Genomic DNA, 8,912 nt, shown 5'->3' on the forward strand with positions numbered 1-8,912 from the left:
GCTGGGCAGTGGTGGTGCACGCCTTTAATCCCAGCACTCGGGAGGTAGAGACAGGCGGATTTCTGAGTTCGAGGCCAGCCTGGTCTACAAAGTGAGTTCCAGGACAGCCAGGGCTATACAGAGAAACCCTGTCTCGAAAAACCAAGAGTAATGCTAACAAAAACACAGTAGAAAACAAGTTACCTTAGACTTTTTCCTTTGTAGTTTAAAATACATCTCCAATGGTAAATTAGCCTCCCCCCACAAATAGTCTCTCTGTTTTCAACTGTAATACCCAAGCAGTTAAAATAGATGAACTTTATGTTAATTGGGAAAGGGCTCCATATAACAATCTGATTAAAAATTAAGGATTTGCTCAATAGTGCTTTTCTGATGCAATTTTAAGACAGAAAAATACTAAGCAGATAAATCAAATGACAAAAATAAAACTGAAAAAGAAAAACAACCAATAGCTTTCAAGTTGAGAAAGCTTCCCCATAATTAGCCTTCATTAAGGGACTGCTTCTTTCTGAAAACTTCTGCGTAGCTGCTAAATGAGAAAATCATATTTAATACCCCACTGCAGTGCCACTGCTGCCTGCCTGCCTGGAGAATGTGGCTCTGGATGCTGCACTGCTGCATCCAGAGTGTAAGGAGGGGTCCTTACAGCACATGCTTCTCGGGGGATCACACCCTTCCATTGTGGGCAGCAGAACACAGCCTGCAGACATCTGAAGGCTTAGCGGGCAAAAAAGCTTTCCAGAACTTAGGATTCCAGTCCAAATTAACGTATCCAGTTAAGAGATGGCTAAGATTCAAGACAAAGGCTGCCCCTCCTAAGACAGCAAGACTAGCACTGGAGTTCATGCCAAATATTTCCAAGCATGTTTCTCCTACTATAAACATTAAAATAAAGATTTAAGTATCCCCACTCACTACTCCTGAACTTGAGCCAAGTTGTGTCTCCATAATATGAGCTGCTATGGCAACGGAAAGAAAATGAACCAATTATATATGCTTGTTCTTAGATTACTAGCTATCATTAACAAAGAAATTGGAACTAACCGAACTTTATTTATGGAATGTTCTGATTATCAGTTTTCTAATATTCTTTTCTTTTCAACTCCTGCTTTTTCAAATGAGCATGGTCTCACGGTGTCTCTCTCTCTCTCTCTCTCTCTCTCTCTCTCTCTCTCACTCATATTTATAAAGGCCCTCCAGGGAGAGTGGGGAATCAGTACAAAAACCCAGCAGATTCATGGGACTTAGACTGAGAAGAACAATGGACTTAACGTTTGGTGCTCCTAAGTTTGGATTCATAGCAATTTGATCACATCTCTGTGACCCTGGGCCTGTTCCTTTACTATAAAACTGCACTATTTCCCTCAAGACACTAATGTGAGGGATGCATGGAGTGTATAACATTGCTAGTATGGTAAGTGCTCAATCACCAACACCTTAAAAAAATGGTAATATAAAAAGGTGTTGCCCTAGGCCATATTTACAAGGAAAGAAGGCTTCCTAAAAACTGCTCACAAAGTAGACTTTTAAAGCAATTTAATGTGCAAGGTGAAATACCTCAGCCCAGGAAGTTGGTGTCTTCCTGATTTTAAAAAGGTTTCAAACACTATAGTGAGAATATTATATTACAGACTTCAATACATATTTTAAAATTTGCAGTGATCTTTCATATTCTCATAACAAATGTTAAATTATTTCTTCCAATATCTATGAGATAAACAGACGCTGGTCTATCATTCATTTATTCATTTGTTCATTTCTTGTTTTTTGTTTTTTGTTGTTGTTTTTTTTTTTTTTTTTTTTTTGTTTTTGTTTTGGTTGTTTTTGGCTCTAAAATAAAGTTTTTGAACTCTCTCTGTAGACCAGGGTAGCCTCAAACTCAAAGACCCAACTGCCTCTTGTGTACTGGGGTTAAAGGTGTATACACCACCATGTCTGGCTTACCGGCGTATCTTTCAAATGTCTAAAAAGTCTGACCTACCAGTATTTACCACTGTCTATGTTTTTTTTTTTAAGTTTTACATAAAGTCAGGTATGTTATAGCCACTCAAAAAGCAAATACTTCATGGAATAAACTTCATAAAGCTTGCCACACAGCCAAAGGAGCCCTATCTTTATAATGGCATGGTAAATAAATGACTTAAGCACATGGACATAAGGGATTTCTACTCCTCAGGTAGAAATTTAACAGGTGCTAAGGTCTTACCTTGCATCTCACTGTGAGAACACTGTCCCAAATATTAAAGTCTCCTTTTAAAAACCTGACTTAAAAACTAAAAACCTATTATCAAATAGAAGATATCATAAAAATCCAAAAGATCAAGTGTCTGACTAGCCTGTATATATAATCGTCAAACTGTCCAGTTAAGTATCTCCCTCTAACAATTTGCTTAATTTTATCTACTTGAATACACAATGGACTATGCAAATATTTTAAATGTCCAAATATATGTTTTGCTTACAGATTTGTGCTTTGTATTTATGAATAATTTTGATTCTGATCTTATATAACATTTCCACAGTAGAAACTAACTAGAATTTTCTAGGTGGAAAACAGTCAATAACAGCAGGCTTATATTTCTATTTCTCCCTCCCTCTCCCCTCCCTTTTCTTAAAACTTAAAATGGTCACCCATTTCATGCACATGTTTAGCAGTTAGATTATTCAAAAGGACTGCTCTCAGGGAATTTATATTCAGATTCTCTGTCACTCACCCAGCATCGCAGGGCTCTCTGAACTTCAGTGTTACACAGATCCATACATATGCTCCAGTGCACAGGCATGCGCATGAACAGCAGGATGGGGAACACACTGCTACAAGGCACTCAACTTCCCATATTTAGACTTCTATACTTTTAAGATGACAGTATGCAAATTTGTAAGCAAGTCAGTGTAGGTCAACATTGCACTGTGGTGGAAATGCAGCAATGTTCTACTGTCGGGTACTCACTTCTGTGGTTATATTTCAACAGAGAACCATAAGAAGCCACAGGTCCCTAACACCCCCAGTCACCACAGCACAACCTAGCTGCACTTCTTGGGACAATAAGGCAACAGGCACTGCAAGCAGCTCATGGTCACTGTAGGAGAGCCATGTGCAGATATAAACTAGCTGCCTTTCATCTCTTATCAATTCTTAGAAATATATGGATGAGAAATTGAATTCGTTTCCAGAATGAAGTGGTGAAAGGACGACCACAGTTGTTCCCTGCAGATTATCTACTGAGGCAATATAAAACATGTAACTTGAAGTTGTATAGATAGGGTATTGTAGGTGAGTAAAAGTACCAAATTAGAGCCAATGTTTAAAATAACTCTCAGATGCTCTGTTTCAGCTATGTATGTTTGTCAGGGATGATAAATACCAGGGGTTCTGAAGTAATTAATTAAAAATCAAAAAACACCATTGTTAAAATTGCTTCTGGGAGCTGTGTGTGAGTGTGTATGTGTGTGTGTGTATTCTTTTTAGTCTTTATATGATTTGTAAATAAAACCCAAAAAAGGAAGGAGAAAAACAAAAACAGCAATAGCTAGGGCACACTGAGAGAAGCAAAGTAACAATACATCAAGATAAAAACTAACACTACAAAGTTCCGAGCAAGCAAGATGGCTCAGTCTGTAAAGGCACTTGCTATAAAAGCCTGTTGATTGTGAATTCAGTCCCCAGAGCAGAGAGAACTCATTCCTGCAAGTTGTCTTTTGGTTTCCAAACTCATGTCTCAGTATGCACACTGGTACACATTATGCATAAACATACACAATAACAATAAATCTAGAAAGCCTTCACACATAATCTCCACCACAGAAAACAAAAATTCAAAATGAAGAGAAGTTAAGGTGTCAGATCTCATTTGAGCCATGTTCTGGGCTAATGGGCATATTTATGCCTGTATTTGTATAAAATGAGTACTTCTAGGAATGCTGCCTGCATACAGGCAACTTTACAAACTATTGGTAGGTGCCTAATCCGCAGTCTTTCTTGTATCAAAATCAACAAAACTGATTAAATACCGGGACAGAAAATAACAACTTTCTTCCATGCTAGATAACTAGAGGTTTAAAGGCAACATAAAAGAGCCTAGATGGGAGCTCAGCTTTGGTTGCAGCTCTGTAGGTCCTAAATCAAGGAGGGTACAATGCATAGCAATGAGGACCTCAGCTGTGCAACCTGTCCTCACAGTTCTGGGGAGCTCAGCACTGCTTCAGGAACGGTCTAATCCTCACAAGAACTGTGAGATTGGCTCACTTACTCCTTGTTCTTCATTGCCTAACCTGCCAAATGTTAAGTCATTTGCTGAGAGCCTACTAAATGACCCAAGGAAGATTCAAACCCAAGCCACTGGCCCTCTAGGTCTGTGGTCTTAATCATTATGCATGACTTAAATTAAAATAACAACCAAATTAACCACCCTGAAAAAAATTAGTGTGAAATTCAATTGAAGGTTTGCAAGCAGTGAAAGGCTAAGATTTGCTGATCATTTGTTAGTTTTTTTTCTTTTCATGACACATTCTCTTTGCTTAGATTTAATGATGGTTTGTTTGTTTGTTTGTTTGTTTTTAAAAAATCAATCAACTGAAAACTAGAGAGGGTAATAAAAATCTTCCAACAGCTGGCTAGGGCTTTAAGCAACCTCTGTCCTAACAGCATGTGATAGTTCTGTTACAAATGTCAAAAATCTTTGCTCCAATTAGCATCTCAATTAAGTTATGCAGGGATATGAATGCCTCTATTATATGCTATCAGAACCATCCTAAAGGGGAACAGAGGGAGGGTTACAAAGGGGTGAAGCTAACCTATGTTCTTCACAGAAACAGGCAAGCAGACATCCACCCAGAGCACTACCTTTAAGATATCTGAAGACTATTTAAGTAGAATTAGAGTGGAGTTCTAACACTTTAAATCCATTTTTCTTTATAACAAAAGCACTCATATGTGCATTTATTGCAAATGCTAACTGCAAGAAAAACCAAGCTGTCCACCTTGGAGAATGCAAGAAATGCATTTTTCATCTGAACCACCTATACAGAAAAAACAGTGTGTAAAGTACTGCAGCTCTCTTAATCGGAGTTCAACAAGAAACTTATTTTGACTTGATCTTAATTGCATCTCATGTCTTCTGATCTTTGATTCTCTGGCCTCTTCATTTTGAGTCAGCCAAAATACCGACTACAATGTAACCAAAGTACTGACTACAATGTAAACGAAGACCAGGAAAAGAATCTACCTGTACATAAGTTCACATTTCTTCTTCTAGTCCAACACATTAGAGATTTTAAAAAGTACAAACTCCATCTTGACTACCACAAAACACTCAAACTTTTAGAGTACAACCAGACACTCGATATTAACTTCTAGACACTAATTAGAATCAATGGCACCCCCCAATCATTTGAGATTATGTGTCCCATAATAATTAAGCTACATATCCTGTTTTCTTTTTTTTTTTTTTTAAAGCATTTACTTTCTGCGTCTCCTAGTGATTATTTTTTAATGTTTTTGCCGGGATACAACACAATCGATTGTCAGAAACTTAACACCCAGGTGAAGCAGAAGAGAGGGCCTGACAGAGATAGTCTCACAAAAGCCCCTTAAACTGCTTACTGCCTTTGGGGTGACCTCTCCCTCATCGGGTCACCTGGCCACTTCCTCTAAGCTCAAGAACACACACGACATCAGTCATTATGTATACAGCAAGTGAAACCAGCAATTGGATACATACCACATAAGACACTAGGTACAGCCTCCTACTAACATGGGTACTGTGTAAACACTGCTTATGACACTAGTAACTGTGTGGACAACTCTACAGGAAACCAGGTCCCGTGTGTGTACTCAGTATAAGACACCGGTCACACTGGTCGTGCAAGGGATGGTAACACCAGATACTCTGTAACACTTTATGACACTGGAGACCATAGACAAGGATACTGCACACCCCGCCGCACACAACGCTAGATACTATGTTCACATCTTATCAACTCCGAGGCTACTGGCAGATTAGAGGACTCGGGGTACCGTGTGCACGCAAACCGCCCGTGATGCCGAGTGCTACACACAAATCACATAGGACAGTCAGTACCACTGACACGCGGCAAACACTAAGCACGACAAACACATCACCGACGACTAAGTCCCACGGACGCACCGCAGAAGCCCCCCTCGGCTCGGCCCAGGTTAAAGGCACAAGGGGAGGGCAGTGCAAGCGAAAGTTCGGGCCACAGCCCCACATGCAGCGTCCCCATCGGCTTCTCTCTCCAGCTCTGCGTGGGCAACAAGGCGGCCGATCCCCACCCCCCACCCCCCCGGACGGCCAGAAGGACCTGTTGAGGCAGCGGAGGCCTCGCTACCCGCTCGCCTGCAGCCCCGGGAGAGCGACGGACACCGGTCTCGGGTCTCGGGGGCGTTCGCTTTCATCGCTCCCCGTCCGTCCGTCCGCCCGCTACACGCTCCGCGCAAAGGCCCCAGGGCCTTGGCCAAGCGGGAGGCGCGGGGAACCCGGCGGGAGGAGCTCACAAGACTCCGCGGCTTCCCGGCGCCAGCAGGCCGCGCGCGGCTCTCCGCGGCCTTCCCGCGGGCCCGCTCCTCGCGTCAGCCGGAGGTACAAGGTGCTGGACAGAGGAAACGCGCCCGCCCCTCAGGCCTCACCGGCCTGGGGCCGTGCCTGAGGCCGCCGTCCGCCCGCCCGCCCGCCCCGGAGCCCGCGGCCCGGGCAGCCGCCACAGCATAGGCCGCGCCGCCGCCGCCGCCGCCGATGCCTCCGCCCTCCCCGCCGCCCAGCCGCCCCGCCGCCGCCGAGCTTTCCCCACCATTATGCTCCGCTCCGTAGCCGCCGCCGCTGCCGCCGCCGCCGCCGCGCCCGGCCCTCCCTCCGGAGCCGCCTCCTTCCCGCCGCCCGGCGCCTCTCGGGCCTCAGCCGGCTACGGGCGCGGGGGGCGGGGGGGACGCAGGCCGCCGCCTCCTCCTCCCCGCCATCTCCTCCCTCCTCCCCGGCTCCCCCCGCTGGCTCAGCGCGGAGGGCTCGGGGCTCGAGGGGCGCCATGTTGGCGGCGGCTTCCACCACAGGAGGAAAGAAAAAAAAAAAAAAAAAAAAAAAAAAAAAAGAAAAAAAAAATGCCTCGGCGCGCGCCGGGGCGAAGCCGGACGAGGCGGCCGGGGCGTCGCGCGCCGGCTGGAGGCCTGGCCCGCCGCGCGCTCTCGCTCGCTCGCTCGCTCGTTTGTTCGTTCGCTCGCTCGCTCGCTCGCTCACTCACCGCGTCTCCTCAGCCCGACGGCTGCGCGGGGCCTGCGGGGCTGCAGAGGACGCCTAGGGGAGGGCAAAGTTGGCATCCCCCGCAACCGAGAGGCGGTTCACAAGGTGCGGGCACGGCGGCCCGTGCGGTTCGGGGCCTCCTCGGAGTTCATTGTGTGCGCTTGAGTGTTTCCCCGCGCGGGGCCGGGCCGGGCCGGGCCGGGCGAGCGAGCGCGGGGCCTGGGCCGAGCCGCGCACGGGGGGCTCTAGCGGCCGGTGCGGGACTTGCGCGGCCCGCGTCGCTGCCTCCCCGCCCCGAGGCCGGGGGAGCCCGCCGCACCCGCTCCTACCTTCCCTCGACCTGTCTCCGGCGCCTCTCGGAGAAATCGGTTTCAGCATATTCTAAGGGGGTCCACACACCAACTCCATCTCCACACACACGTGCGAGCTACGTACGTGCAGGCGCGCTGGAGGCGAGCACCGAGACACGAGGGTAGCATTGTTAGGATCCGGCCAAGCCCGGTGGGCTGCGTTGCGGCTGGCGGTGTGGACCCGCTCCGCACTCTGCTTGGCTCCTAATGGCTCTGTGTTGGACTAGCACTCGCCCGGGGTACTGACCCGAGTGGGTAAGACAGTATGCCTCGCTTTCCAATCCTGGGCTCAAAAAAAGAGTTGCAGGGACACCCGAGTTCCCCCGTCCCGAATATGCACAAATGGGACGTTTAGAAAGAATGGACCACCCATGATCACCCTGGTTAGAACATTACAAATTGCTGTGAGGAGTAGGTTATCTTTTCTCAGTGAGCAATTCTAGATCTAATCAGAGGAGAGCCCTTAAGCTAGATGGCTTAAAAAGTCTTGGGGGAAAAATCGTAGAGATAAAAGCACATACAGATGTCATACGTTGTCCTAACAACCTTTGCCTGCTAGGAGTTTAAAAGGGAAAACCCATTAGCTAAGATTGCCTGTCCCTATTCTCATTGGCTAGATGTACCTGAAAATCATTGGCGACGCCCCTAGAAATCTAGGGTTCTTATACAAATTATCCATCTGTTTACAGTGCTGATCTCTAAGTTAGAACTTACTTAGGGTAGCATTGAGTTGACTTTTTGAAGTACACCAGTCAAACGTGGTCTTTCAAACTGTTCACAGCTCTGCCCCTGATACCAGCATGGCAGAGGGAAGTGTTTGCTCTTTTGATGTTTGTTTCTGGCTCTTTTTTTTTTTTTTTTCCACTTCTAAGATCATGTATTTATAATTCGTTTAAATAATAAAATATGGCATGACTGGACAGCAAGATTGCTCAGCAAATAAAGGCACTCACCACCAAGCCTGCAAGTCTGAGTTCAATCCCAGGACCCACCTGTGTGATGGAATGAAAGCACTTTTTATTTCACCCTTAAACCTAGATTGGTGGACTAAAGGATGCCAGGGGGAAATCATGCCATATCGGATTGGACGGCTGGGCTGGAAATCTCTTCTTTAAGTGAACCACCTTTTTTAAAAAAGGTCTTATTTCAGCTGTACAGGAATGCCTACTTCTATATTTCTACTTATTTTGCAGAGTTACTCAAGTATGAAATTTTTTTCTCTGTGTGTGAGAGAGAGGAGGGAAGGGAAGGAGGAGGGACACACACAGAAAAAGAGAGAGGGAGAGAGAGAGAGAGAGAGAGAGAGAGAGAG

The sequence above is a fragment of the Mus pahari genome, chromosome 16 (assembly GCF_900095145.1).
Source record: "Mus pahari chromosome 16, PAHARI_EIJ_v1.1, whole genome shotgun sequence".
Lineage (NCBI taxonomy): Eukaryota > Metazoa > Chordata > Mammalia > Rodentia > Muridae > Mus > Mus pahari.